At 38.3% G+C, this 14,856-nt stretch overlaps 1 protein-coding gene across 1 annotated transcript in view; it reads right to left on the bottom strand.

Annotated features, from left to right (window-relative positions):
• LRRC4C (leucine rich repeat containing 4C) overlaps positions 1-14,856 on the bottom strand; it is a 203,186-nt gene that overhangs the window by 125,195 nt on the left and 63,135 nt on the right. The window contains exon 2 of the mRNA XM_070734925.1: positions 4,230-4,402. The gene's annotated coding sequence lies outside the window, so the exon portion shown is untranslated. The remainder of the gene's footprint in view (positions 1-4,229; positions 4,403-14,856) is intronic.

Genomic DNA, 14,856 nt, shown 5'->3' with positions numbered 1-14,856 from the left:
ACTTGGCCTTGAGAAGGAAAGACCATGGGATGCATATGATAGCATTCATCAAATAAATAAAAGATGCCACAAAGAAGGTCATAATCATCTCAGAGTGGAGGACATGGATTAATGTATGTAAATTACAGGAAGGAGATTCTGATTAAATGAGGAAACATTAGGAACATTGGAATCAATTACCCAGGGAAGTGGTGGGCTCCCTTTTATACAGGGTATATTCAAGCAGAGAATATTCAGCCTTGTTTCATCTTTTAATTTAATTTAGATTCCTGCACTGATGACCTATATAAAATATTTTCATCTCTAGTATTCTAATAATATAGAAGCTAAAGTGAACATCACTCAGTGATTTGCATGTATGGTGATGGAAGAATCTGGAATTGATTTTCCCACACAAACAAGGCAAGTGAGAATTGAAGTAGATAAGTAAGTAATATTTAGCAGCAAAAGTGAAAAGAGAAATCAATGAAATTACTATTTTACTGCTCCAAATTTTTAATAATAGTTCAGAAATAGATAGATGCTGGAGAAATTTTACTGCCACAGCAAGGGTAACTGTTGTATACATATTGTGTGTATAAGTGCACCAGTGTGCCTACTGTCCCTGTCCTAATGTTTCCTCTTATAAGTACCCATCTTATAGATATAAACAATGTTACATCTTTGTATATTACCAATAGGTACTTGACTAAATAAATAAATAAATAAATAAATAAATAAATAAATAAATAAATAAATAAATAAATAAAATGAACAATTACCACAGCACTGTAAAAAAAAATGGGGAAAAATATCTGAAGAACTCAGCCTATTTACGAGGAACAGGCTTTCTTTCCTTATTTTTTTCCAGAGATTTAGAAAATATTCACTTGCAAATTAAGAACAGTATGGAAATGGTGATAACTATTATATAAATTGTATATACATTTTACAGAAGCTATATGGCACAGGCATATCACACATCTTATCTATACAAGGATGGGCCCATTTCTCCCATTCTTTCTTTCAAGCCAATTTGTGCCATTCCTTCATTGACAAACTATCCAAAATTTCATGTATAAATTAACTCTGACCTCTCTCATGTTTTGCGCCTTACTACAACTGTCATGGTTTGGTACAAATTCTCCCTATTAGCTTCGGCTTATGGATCCTGTTATAACATTAAGAAAATGCAAATCAGTTACCATTAGTGATGGGCGAACCCAACGGTGTTCGGGTTCGGCAAGTTCAGACGAACTTTATGCAAAATTCGGCTGAACCCGACCCGAACCCGAATGGGGAATCCCACCAAGAGATTCCGGGGGCAGAGCTTTGACGTCACGTATACCGGCAGGTTGCTAAGGACGCCAAGGTGATCACTTCCTGGATTCCATGGAATCCAGGAAGTGATCACCTTGGCGTCCTTAGCAACCTGCCGGTGACATCAAGGCTCCGCCCCCAGAATCTCTTTGTGGGAGGGATTCCCCAGCTCCTTCAAAGGGAGATTTTCACGTAAAAATAAACATTGTTATTTTTACATGAAAGGACACCGCAGCGGTGTTGCAAGCAAAGGGCGGTCCTTTCACGTAAAAATAAACATGTTTATTTTTACGTGAAAGGACCGCTGTTTGCTTGCAGTGCTGCTGCGGTGTCCTTTTTTGTAAAAATAACAATGTTTTACGTAGTTTGCAGAATCAATGGAGTTTCTTTTCTTTTTTTTAATTTAAAAAGCTGCTAAACATTTGTAGGCCCTTTGCTGGATCCTTAAATAAATATACTGATTTGGAATCTGAGTTAATTTATCCTTTTGCATTGCTTGGAGAGTATAGTTATTCATAAACCAGACTGCTGATAATACACATTTAGCTGCTTTCCAAAAAATTAAATGGAAGCTCAGGAAAAGGAGGCTGTCTTTGTCTGTAAGTACAATCCTTAGGGCTGATTATATAATTATCCCTAAGGATTGTACTTATAGGGCTGAATTGTTTTGTATTATGAAGTTATTAATTGACAAAAACCAAATAAATGGTAGTAAAATGTGCTTCCTCCAAAACATATTACAAAGTAGACACAGAAAAAGGTTAGTAGTGCAGACACACTACTGATGTAAATATACTTCTTCTTCCTCTTCCTCCTTCATGTCTAAATCAAACTTTAAAGTGCCAGAATGAAGCCACTTCTTGACTTCGTCATTGGCCAAAAGTAAGTAATTATCTGTTCACGTTTCTGGTAGTAATAACATACCAGCAGATGGGCTGGGCTCTGTGAACTCCACATTCACATAGAATGTTGCTATCTGCTAAGAGCCTCCACTTAAGCACATTGGTTTTACATTTAGGCGCAACAACTCTCAATTTATTCGGGGTTCTCTAAGTAGTATAAAGGAAGTCAGATCCTTTAGCCATATCCTCCTTTGATGTAATTCCTTTTTCAATCATCTCCTTCCTCCATCTTTTAATTTGATTTTAACCTTGTGTAGCCTCAAAAAATGATTGTTCTTGCATAAATACATTAATCATGCAAATAAATAGAATCTATCTATCTATCTATCTATCTATCTATCTATCTATCTATCTATCTATCTATCTATCTATCTATCTATTTATTAGATTTGTATGCCGCCCCTCTCCGTAGACTCGGGGCAGCTAACAACAATAATGAAACAACATATAACAAATCTAATATTTAAAATAATTAAAAGACCCTTATTTAAAAAAAAACCAACATACACACAAACATACCATGCATAAATTGTATAGGCCTAGGGGGAAGGGAATATCTAAATTCCCCCACGCCTGACAACAGAGGTGGGTTTTAAGAAGCTTATGAAAGGCGAGGAGGGTGGGGGTAATTCTGATCTCTGGGGGGGAGTTGGTTCCAGAGGATATGCTCACTTTTCCAGCTCCTTTTTTTTTCACAGGTTAATGTTTGTAGGAGATAATGACATTTTTCTAAAGAAGGAGGGACCAAAGAACAAGGATAACTGAATACAACGTAAGGTTTAGATGATGACCTTTAGTCCATCTAGCCCCAAATAATCATTAAATTACCATTATCAGTAATTTTCATTGTGCAATTCCCCTCCCCCCAATTTCTCATGGAGATGCTGGAGATCAACCTTAGGATCTTTTGCATAAAAAACATTTATTGTCGTACACCCCACTTTGGCACTATATGAGTAATATTTATAACCCTCTGAGAGAGATGGGCACTTAAGAAATATGATTAGAAACAAACAAATATCAGTGGGCCTGTTATCACTGACACTAATCTGGAAAATGAGATAAAGGAGCATGTAAATGTTACAACATAAAATGCTAGATCTCTAAGAGATCATCGACCAAATCTGTCAGCATTCTCTGCAGATTTTTGTTTCCAGTTAATGTGCATTCCATGATAGCATCTGCTTCAGATAAAAGCCATCTAATGTGCATGCATACACAAGCATGTGTGTGCGCGAGCACACACACACACACACACACACACACAGAGTTTGCTGTTGGCATGGTTTTCCTCTCTGCTTTCCAGGAAGAATTCAAAAACCAGAGATCACACTTATGAAATACATAAAGATGCAGATGCTGAAATCACTGCCACCAGAGTAGATGATTCAAGAGGAGAAAGTTGCATCAATTGCAGAGGTTTTCTATTTCTCATTTCTTAACAACATCATTTCAGAGTCCATCTCAGAGCTTTGTGTCAAATCCACAGGATGTCAATTCTAAGCTTTGATTATCCTTGTATTGTTACTCCTGTCAGCTGTATATTTAAGTTGCTGAACAGTCACATCACTAAGATTGGCTTCCTATGAAGCAACATATAATACTTGCTTCAAATGCTTGTTGAATTTCAAAATATGTCATATACTAGTCAAAACAGGGCTCTGTTGGGTTTGCTTCCAAATAAACAATGTAGCTACAAAACTACACTGAACTTAGGGCTTGTTTGTTTTTAATGTATGTGAGGAAGGTGGGGAAGGAAAGTTTTAGAACATTTTGACCATGTTTCCAAAGTCCCACTAAATCAGTGGTCAGGTTTTATGCCTACAGGTCTGTCTCTCTCTGTCTCTGTCTGTCTCTCCGTCTCTTTCTCTCTGTGTGTGTCTCTGTCTCTCCCACTCTCATTATTTATATATGTCTATACAACTTCATAACCACACAGCTATGATAAATTTGGAACATTATATTATGTGCAGCAATTAAACAAGAGGTTTTGTAGAAATTGCTAGATTAATTAAGCAAACAACCTACCAGAATATTTAGTCCATCTTTTACCCTTCTTAATTCCTGGCCCGTAAAGCAGGTACTCTAGAAGTAATTCTATTTGCTTGAGTCACACACACAAATGACTTCTTTTTGGGTGCTAGCAAGATTGAAGCCAACCCACTTGTGTCAAAATGCCAGTCTTGCTTCATAGTCTTAACCTATTCAAAACAGGAAGAGAATATTGAGTTCAGTATTATGCACAAAACAATATTCAATGCTGGTGTAAGAATTCATAAGTTATAAGTTCATAAAATTCATGAATTATGTTTGTATTTGATCAAGGAAGGGGGAGTGATTAACAGAATATTGCAAGCCATAAAAGCAAAATTGATTTGTATTAAACAAAAGTAACATTATATTAATCTTTAATAAATTTAAGATGCACCGTTAATAGGAGAATTCTACTAGGTATCTTCTCTATGAATATCACAACTACATGGGTCCAAAAATCACATTGAAATGTAGCTGTATACACATACACATAGCTTATCACCCATTCTTATCATCCATTTTTGTATTAGAAACCACACTGAAATCATGTGCATTAACAACAACAACAAAAAGCTTCTCTCAGAAACCAGGAAAAATCTTCCTCCAATATCAGCTTTTTTATGGTTGAGAAAGGCCTGAAATCTGCTGGTTGGGTGCTATTAAGAATATATACAAGATAGGGTTGCTGTAGAATTTCAGTTTCTTAGCAAATACAGGTTTGTACACATTTTTAATACCTAAGATATATTTCAAAAATTAGAAAAAGTTGAACTGTTTCTGTATAGATTCCAGAAGAGCAGCTAATAAATTGCAAAGCAAAAAATTCACAAGAAATCCTACATTAAATTCATTGCAATAAATTAGAGTAAGTTCATAAATAGCAAATTTAAAATGATTAACAAAGTCAAATCAATTTAAATAAGTCTACATATTCAAAATACATTTCAGTTTTCATCAATCATTATTATCATAATGTCAGCCATCCCACCACCATCACAGTCAACCAATGGGTTTAAAATCTGAACATGCACTTTATGGCATGGGTTCTAATTAAAAATCACTGACACACTTATGAAAATATGAATTCTTCAAGTCAAACAATTAGTTTCCTTTAAAAAAAAAATTCTTTATCCAACAAGAAATGGAAAGTAATTTTTTTTAAATAATTTATGTATACCATAAATATATTTAGATATTTCATGTTAAATAATATGAATATGGGGTGTTCTCTCTCCTCCACTAGTATCAATAATTTTCATGATTCATTATTATGGTTTATTAAACAGCCACCCAGAAGTTCAGACTTAATCAGCATTTTTATCCAGCTATTGAGTCCTTTCTAATAATCCGTGATAGGCAAATGTTGATGTCTGATGGTGTTAGAGGTATTGTCACAGGAGGTAAGCTGTCGCAAGCAATGCTTCCTTTTATAATTGACTGAGAGTGAATTTGTTAATGTCAATGGTGTTCAAGAGGTGCACCAGTTGTTTTGGGATTGCACCAGTACTTATTGCTATTATAATTATTATAATATTTATAAAATCATTATGATCACTAACTCTAAAATACTCTGTTCGGCTTATAATATTAGACTATACAATTAAAATGGTTAAAAACACAACCACCTACAATTAAAAAGAACAACTATAACCAAAACCATATGCACAACAGTGCTTCACAAACAAACAATAACCTTGTTCCCAAATTAGAACAGAGCCAGGCTTGAAAGACTTCTAGAATCATTGGAGAGTGGGTACGATACACCATTCTCTGTACTGTGTTGGTTCCACAAATAACCAGTCCCTATGCCATGAAGGTTTTTATGGATGATGAATTGCTTTTGCCATAGTACATGTCGCTTTGGGCATCAATGTAGTTAACAGAGTGCTCCATAATGCAAAGATGAATTTATTTAATGTCTAGGTAATAACACCCCCCTCCCCCTGGTAAAACTAAAAATTAAGTCCCTTTCAATTCAACTCAAATTGTGGTGACTTTATGGATGTACCTGGATATTTTCTTGGCATTTTGTTGGAAGTGATTTGCCTCAATTTTCTTCTTAGATAACTTTGGACTTTGCAAGAAAGCCTACAGGACTGGCATATGGAACAGTGGAGCTCTTCTATCTATCGAAGACCTAAACAAGTTGGATTATGCTATTGCTGGACCCTGCCAGTGGTCAGGTCTAGAAAAGTTTTGTAGTGTTTGTTTGTTTGTTTGTTTGAATCCTGCCTTTACTATTTTTATGAATAGCCCAAGGTGGCATCAAGGTGGCAAGCCGGGTTGGCGCAGCAGGTAGAGTGCTGTACTACAGACCATTATAGCTGACTGTAGATCTGTAGGTCAGCGGTTCAAATCTCATCACCGGCTCAAGGTTGACTCAGCCTTCCATCCTTCTGAGGTGGGTCAAATGAGGACCCGGATTGTGGGGGCAATAGGCTGGCTCTGTTAAAAAGTGCTATTGCTAACATGTTGTAAGCCACCCTGAGTCTAAGGAAAAGGGTGGCATAAAAGTCAAACAAACAAACAAACAAATCTTTTTCCTATTTTCCTCATGAAAACTATAATATGACATAAGTTGGGCTGAGAGAGAGCAACTGCCTCAAAGTTACCCAACTGGCTTTCATGGCTAAGGCAAGAACTGAACTCATGTCTCCTTTTTTTGTTTTTCTTTTTAGTCTAGTGCCTTAACAACTAGCTGAAACTGCTACTGCAATATTTGGTTAATCCCAATAAAACTATATATTTAAAAATATTTGCTCCCTTCCAAGAAAAAAAAAAGTAGAATGTTCCAAAAAAAACCCCCACTGATTCCAAAAGTGGATCATTTTTTCTTCACATCAGAAAATGAATGAGTGGTTTGTCCTAAGGAGCAGTTTATACAATCTATGTGGGATTTATTTCCTGGTAAATGTGTTTGGAGTCACACACTGCAGGTAATTCATCATCAAAATGCAGCTAGTCCATTCAAGTAGGTTAGGGACAACAACAATAAGAGAAAAAAAGATGAAACACATTGTTCTTATTAAAATAAATAGCAGCAGTAAAAACTTCAGTGTTTCAGTAGCACTATACATTAGTTTGCTTTTTGTGGAAAGTGAAAAAGAAGTGCTTCAGGGAGGATCAAGAAAGCAAAGGTTAAATCTTTTTTTGTAATAAACTGCTACCAAATAACCCTCAATATACTTTGTAACAGAGAAGTAACAGACAAGAAACGAAGGCTGTAAGAAGTAAAACAAATTATGAAAAATTGCCCATCAAAAACACAGTCAATTCCCAGGTACTGAAGATCAAACGTGTTTCTCCATATACCTGAACATCTTTATATATCATTCTGCTTCAATAGTCTAAGTGAAGTTATTCAAGTATTTATGCAGAGGATTCAGCTATTTGTCCCAGTTGATATATTTCCACAAGATAATCTGTTAATATCCAAACATTTTCCTCACTCATAATGATTCATGAATTCATGAATAATTTGATAAATGCGTATAACTTATGGAAAATAGTTATTCACTGGGTGTGATTAGTCACTTTTCAGCTTTTTACATGGAACATTACATTAGGTTCTTTTCAGAGACTCAGTGAATACTGTATTGTCATCCTTCTAGAGACGGGGATGGAAATATTTTTAAAAATGCAAAGATAAAGGAGCCCCTATGGATTTTACTCTGGTAATCATTGCCGACGATAGAGGGTAATGCCCATCTCTTTTTCAAGAGCCATTGAGCCAGTACGATTCAAAGTTGTTTCTGTGATCATGTGGCCAGAATGATGTTGTAGAGCGCTGTTCACCTTCCCACTGAAGTGGTATCTATTTATCTACTTGCATTTGCATACATATGAACTGCTAGGTTAGTAGGAGCTGGGGCGATGAATGGAACTCACCATCATGCAACACTCAGGTCTTGAACCTGGGCTGTCACGTTTCCAGCTGACATGCCCAGTGTCTTAATCACTGAGCCATTACAAGACTTCCTAGAAACATCAATGAAAATATCTGAATAAAATTTAATGAAATATGTTAATCCAATGAGGGAGTGTACCACAGGCAAGGGAATGAGAGTTATAGGATGTGTTCATGGGTAGGTTCCACTTACCTTTAAGTGGTTCGCATCATGATGTTTCACGTGTGAGTGCTCGTGCAATTCTGCTTTTGCGCATGCTCATTAACTATCATCAGCCCAAAACACAGCTGAGGAGCCAATCAGCTGTGCTTCGGGTGAAGGAATAAAGGTAAGTATGCCCATGTTACTCCAACACTCCGCAGTCTGCACTGGTTGCCGATCAATTTCCGGTCACAATTCAAAGTGCTGGTTTTGACCTATAAAGCCCTTCATGGCATCGGACCAGAATATCTCCGGGACCACCTTCTGCCGCACGAATCCCAGCGACTGATTAGGTCCCACAGAGTTGGCCTTCTCCGGGTCCCGTCGACTAAACAATGTTGTCTGGTGGCTCGCAGGGGAAGAGCCTTCTCTGTGGTGGCCCCGACCCTCTGGAACCAGCTCCCCCCTGAGATTAGAATTGCCCTCACCCTCCTTACCTTTTGTAAACTCCTTAAAACCCACCTCTGCCGTCAGGCATGGGGAAACTGAAATAACTTCCCCAGGCCTATATTGTTTATGTATGGTGTGTTGTGTGCATGTTTTTAAATTATGGGCTTTTAGTTTAAATTATTAGATTTGTATTACATTGTTTTGCCACTATTGTTGTGAGCCACCCCAAGTCTACGGAGAGGGGCGGCATACAAATTTAATAAATAATAATAGTAGTAATAAGTATAAACACAGGGGTGGGCAGGAGGACCCTTTTTCAAGCAGCAGCAGAGGAAAAAACCTTTGGAAAAATTAGGAAAAATATCCAAAAAAAAGATGGCGGCACCCACAGACCGGAACCGAAGAAACCGGATCCGTGATGCCATTGTGACATCACCCGAGGGTCACTACCAGTTCAGGCAGTCCAGTCCGAACCGATAGGAATCCACCCCTGGATGTGTTCTAATTTTTAGAAGAAAAGATTATAATTGTGTCAAATACAATGTATTTTTTTTTTTGAAAAATAGAGAGCCACAGAGAGGCAGTCAAACTGCAAAATACTCTTCCTGCTTTTCCAATTTGTGTTTGCATTTTTTTTCAACTCTTTATCACAAAGAAGGAGGAAAAGAAATTAGGCAGCCGCCCTCCGAACAGAAAAGGTTCTTACACTTCCCTTTTTTTACAAGACAGCTGAAAGGTACTAATAGGTTTCGTGTTTCACTGAGCAATCACCTGTCCTACAGTTTGCAGCCTTCTTCCTGCTCAGATGTCAACTGAATTCTAAGGAAATCCCTCCTATGAACCTTTTTTCCCTCTAATCAGAAAATGAGAGCTACTACTGAGATTGAAGAGCAGTAAGAGAACAGTTGACAACATCAACAATAGATTGCTGTAAGAAATTCTAAAGCATCCTAAAATAAGGAGGAGAAGTGGATGTCTTTTACAGAGATTGTTTTTAAAAAAAATTCAGGAAATTGCAAATCAGATCTTTTCACACTATTAGCTGTAACCAGCATCCCAGGAATATGTTCACATTCTTCCTATAGATTTTATCAGACATGGGTCCCTCCCAGTTTGGATCGGTTCCTCTGAAACAGTAATGACCTGCTGCTGTTGTCATGATGATGTCATAGAACCAGTTTGGTGCGTGCAGGTCTGAGGATACCACCATCTCTTTTTAAAAAATTCTGATTTTTTTTGTTTTAGATTTTTTTTGAGGATTTTCCCCCCCATTTCTTTTCTTCTAACTATGCACAGAAACAGTTTTGAGCACTGTGCATGCTGTCGCCATCTTGTTTTCGGCTTTTTTAAATGTATTTTTTGCCACTGCGCATGCATGCCATGATGATACCCAGCTGTACATCTCCACCCCATGTCCAGTCAATGAAGCAGTGGAAGTGATGTGCCGGTGCCTGGAGATTGTTGGGGTCTGGATGGGTGTCAACAGACTCAAACTCAACCCTGATAAGATGGAGTGGCTGTGGGTTTTGCCTCCCAAGGACAACTCCATCTGTCCGTCCATTACCCTGGGGGGGGGGGATTATTGACCTCCTCAGAGAGGATCCGCAACTTGGGCGTCTTCCTCGATCCACAGCAAACATTAGGGAACCATCTTTCAGCTGTGGCGAGGGGGCTGTTTGCCCAGGTTCACCTGGTGCACCAGTTGCGGCCCTACCTGGACCGGGAGTCACTGCTCACAGTCACTCATGCCCTCATCATCTCAAGGTTCGACTACTGTAATGCTCTCTACATGAGGCTACCTTTGAAGAGTGTTCAGAAACTTCAGATCGGGCAGAATGCAGCTTCGAGAGCAATCATGGGCTTTCCCAGATATGCCCATGTTACACCAACACTCTACAGTCTGCATTGGTTGCTGATCAGTTTCCGGTCACAATTCAAAGTGTTGGTTATAACCTATAAAGCCCTTCATGGCATCGGATCAGAATATCTCCGGGACCTCCTTCTGCCACGTGAACCCCAGTGACCGATTTGGTCCCATAAAGTTGGCCTTATCCGGGTCCCGTCGACGAAACAATGTCGCCTGGCGGGACCCAGGGGAAGAGCCTTCTCTGTGGCAGTCCCCACCCTCTGGAATCAACTCCCCACAGAAATTAGGACTGTCCCCACGCTCCTTGCCTTTCGCAAACTCCTTAAAACCCACCTCTGTCGTCAAGCAAGGGGAAATTGATTCCCCTAGGCCATTTCCGCTTTATGTATGGTTTGCATGAGATGTATGATAGTTCTTACACTAAGGGTTTTTAATTGTTTTAATCCTTGTATTTGTATTGTTCTGTTGTTGTGAGCCGCTCCGAGTCTTCGGAGAGGGGCGGCATACAAATCTAATAAAATAATAATAATAATAATAATAATAATAATAATAATAATAATAATAATAAGTGAACCAGGTGTGCCCAGGCAGCATAGAAGAAAGTGAACTGGCAGTGAGGTAAGTTAGAACCTACCACTGGATTTTATCTGCTTGTTAAAGGCTGTTAAGGACAAAGAAAAGAAATCTGAGTTCATATGCACCATCTTACACTGTATTTGAATGCAGAAAGCAGCTTCTCGATGCACTTTCTTTAAAGTTATAACAGTAAAACTTTGTCTTGGGGGAAAAAAAGGCCTCATTCACATTTCCTTCACATTAAAGGCAAGCTTAGCTAATGATGTGGTCTAATGAGTGGTTTATGCCTTCTGACAAACCAAATGAGGTTTATCAGCAGAGGCTTTAGGCAGCATGGAATTGCTGCAATTTTACATCTCATTGATTATCAGAATGAGAACAGCAAACATTCATGCGGCATAAAATACACCCTTCTTCACATACCACAGAGTTCTACACAGAGGAAACAAAGAGAAGCAACTGTAGGGGCAGTTTTTCCCCAGTCTTTGGCCAATTCGTCCACAAAGAAACTAACATCACATTTTCAAAAATGAAATCACACGTAATGAAATTTGTCTTTGTACAGGTAATTTGGGACTTATATCAGAGGAGAGAACTCCAAGAATTCTGTGTTTGATTTTTATATTAAAAAAACCCTTAATAAGATAGAAAGCATGTGTCACACTCTGATATAATGACACTAAATCGACAGAAAGCATTTAGAAATACTTTATTAAGATTGTATAATGCAACTTCCTTGATTTTATATTTGTTTATGACATGCATAGCAGCTCTCTCCCTTAAGGAAAAGAAGGTAAACATTTGGACATATGAAGAAATCCTGCTAAATTTTTCATGACTTAAGGCTGCAGTGGATTTTTTTTTGTTTCTCCCCCCATTTTATGCTGGGCTAACTTCTTGAAAATTCCTCTACAACCCAGTTAGGAAGTAGTGTAGGTTACCTGTGAAAATATAACCTTTTAGTGCTTGTTTGATTCTTTCAGTGGGCTCTAAATTAGTGTTCTTTCACTTTACTATACATTTCCCATTCTATTTTTTCCCCCATAGAGCATATGAATTGCTATGTCCATAATAAATGCAACAGTAGAAAGCTATTATTTAATGAGGACTGCAAAGTGCAGATTTTCAATGAGCAGCAATGGTGACACAAAAAGCTTTGGTAACAGAAGAGTTACATACATACATACATACATACATACATACATACATACATACATACATATATACATACACCATATTTTTCAGAGTATAAGACACACCTTAGTTTTTGGGGAGGAAAATATCTGCTTACCAGATATTCATCTGGCTAGCGTCCTTAGTCTGGTCACCTTCAGCACATTATTTTATCCCCTGGTTAAGGCTTTAAAAAAACTTATTTGGAGAGAGTAACAATGAACAAGTTTCCAAGTCAGTAAGAGTTGGGAACATCATTAAAAACCTGTTCAGGGCTGGAAAGAAACATTCAGAGCAAGCAGAGAAAAAAAACCCTACAGAGACAGGGTTTGAAAAACATTCTTTGCAGAGTAACAATGAAAGAGCTTGCAAATGGGTAAGAGCTGGAAACATAATTAGCACCTGGTTAGGGTTGGAAAGAAACATTCAGAGCAAGTTAGAGCAATGTAAAAAAACCTAGCAAAGACTTAGGGCTTGGAAAACATTATTTGCAGAGAGTAACAATGAAAAAATCTGCAAGGTAAGAGCTGGTAAGATCGTTAGCACCTAGTTAGGGCTCAAAAAAAAAGCTTTGAAAAAAGCTACATTCAGAGTATAAGATGCACCCAAATTTTCAGCCTTGTTTAAGGAGGGAAAAGATGTGTCTTATATTCTGAAAAATATGATATATATTTATGTCCCAAATATGGGAGGGAGCATACTGATCCCTTTTTGCATCTTTTTACTTCAAATCCTGGTAAGAGTATGGCCAGCTGATGAGAGCAAAATAGCTTGAAATAGATCTATACTAGTCTCCCTTCCTTTACATTATCAGCAAAAATATGTTACACACACACACACACATACACAAAATTAGTTCCCAAGATAATAATATTAAGAAATTGATATTTGGAATGATTAGCTTTAAAAAAATCTTATTTAACACGTCCCCTTAAATGAAACTGAAGATGGAATGTGGTGTTAATTTAGGAGTAGAGACTAACAGAATCAGAAGTTGGATCTATTAGAGCCATTGGCAAACCAAGCTGCTTTTAAGAACAGAATCCAACAGAAGGTCTCAATTCATCTATAGTTTTTCTAGACTCTGCAGTCCTTTGGGACCAATTAATGAACGTACAAAACAGTTCAAGACAACCCAGATCGATTTAACATAATAAAATGAGCTTAAGCTTCTAGTCTGCTATCAAGCCAGGTTCAAAGTGTTAATATTGATGCACAAAGTCCTAAAAACCTGGGGTTAAAGCAGTTTGAAGAACATATATTGTATGAGGAATGATTGCTATCCATTGCTATCCATGTTCGCCTTGTGCACCAGTTGCGACCCTACTTGGATCGGGAGTCACAGCTCACAGTCACTCATGCCCTCATCACCTCGAAACTCGACTACTGTAATGCTCTCTACATGGGGCTACCTTTGAAAAATGTTCGGAAACTTCAGATCGTGCAGAATGCAGCTGCGAGAGCAATCATGGGCTTTCCCAAATATGCCCATGTTACACCAACACTCCGCAGTCTGCATTGGTTGCCGATCAGTTTCCGATCACAATTCAAAGTGTTGGTTATGACCTATAAAGCCCTTCATGGCACCGGACCAGATTATCTCAGGGACCGCCTTCTGCTGCACGAATCCCAGCGACCAGTTAGGTCCCACAGAGTGGATCTTCTCCGGGTCCCGTCAACTAAAGAATGTCGCTTGGCGGGACCCAGGGGAAGAGCCTTCTCTGTGGCGGCCCCGGCCCTCTGGAACCAACTCCCCCCAGAGATTAGAATTACCCCCACCCTCCTTGCCTTTCATAAGCTGCTTAAAACCCACCTCTGCCATCAGGCATGGGGGAATTGAGACCCTCTTCCCCCTAGGCCTTTACAATTCTATGCATGGTATGTATGTATGTATGTTTGGGGTTTTTTATATATATTAATGGGTTTTTAATTGTTTCTAACATCAGACTACTATTGTACACTGCTTTATTGTTGCTGTTAGCCGCCCCGAGTCTCCGGAGAGGGGCGGCATACAAATCAAATCAAATCAAATCAATCAATCAATCAATCAATCAATCAATCAATCAATCAATTAATCAATCAATCAATCAATATAGTTCTTACAGATTTCCCACATACCCTTTTCTGCAGTAACATTAGTTCTACTGGACCAACTCTCCTCTGAGTTACACTCATCTCTAAGTTTGGCACATTGTAGATGTCACACTGAAACTTATATTTTTTTATGTTGGTCTTCCTCCACCACTGACATTTTCATGGATTGTGTTTTTTAAACTTCAAAGTGCTAGCCTTCTGTGGCTTTTCCAGGTTAACTTAGGAATAGTACCTCTCTCCTTGTTATTATTATTAAGAGTGGGTTTGGCTCACAACCCAATCTGGTGCCTATGATGGCCTACCCACTCTGCCTCAACAGCTGGTAACTGCACCCCAGGGGCTGGCAGACCTTCAGTTAGAGGCACCCAGATGCCTGGCCAGTGCCCAAGGCACCCTTTTTCCTTTAGACTAA

This window comes from Erythrolamprus reginae, chromosome 1 (genome assembly GCF_031021105.1).
Source record: "Erythrolamprus reginae isolate rEryReg1 chromosome 1, rEryReg1.hap1, whole genome shotgun sequence".
In the NCBI taxonomy this organism is placed as follows: domain Eukaryota; kingdom Metazoa; phylum Chordata; class Lepidosauria; order Squamata; family Dipsadidae; genus Erythrolamprus; species Erythrolamprus reginae.
This window is presented reverse-complemented; position numbering and strand designations above follow the sequence as displayed.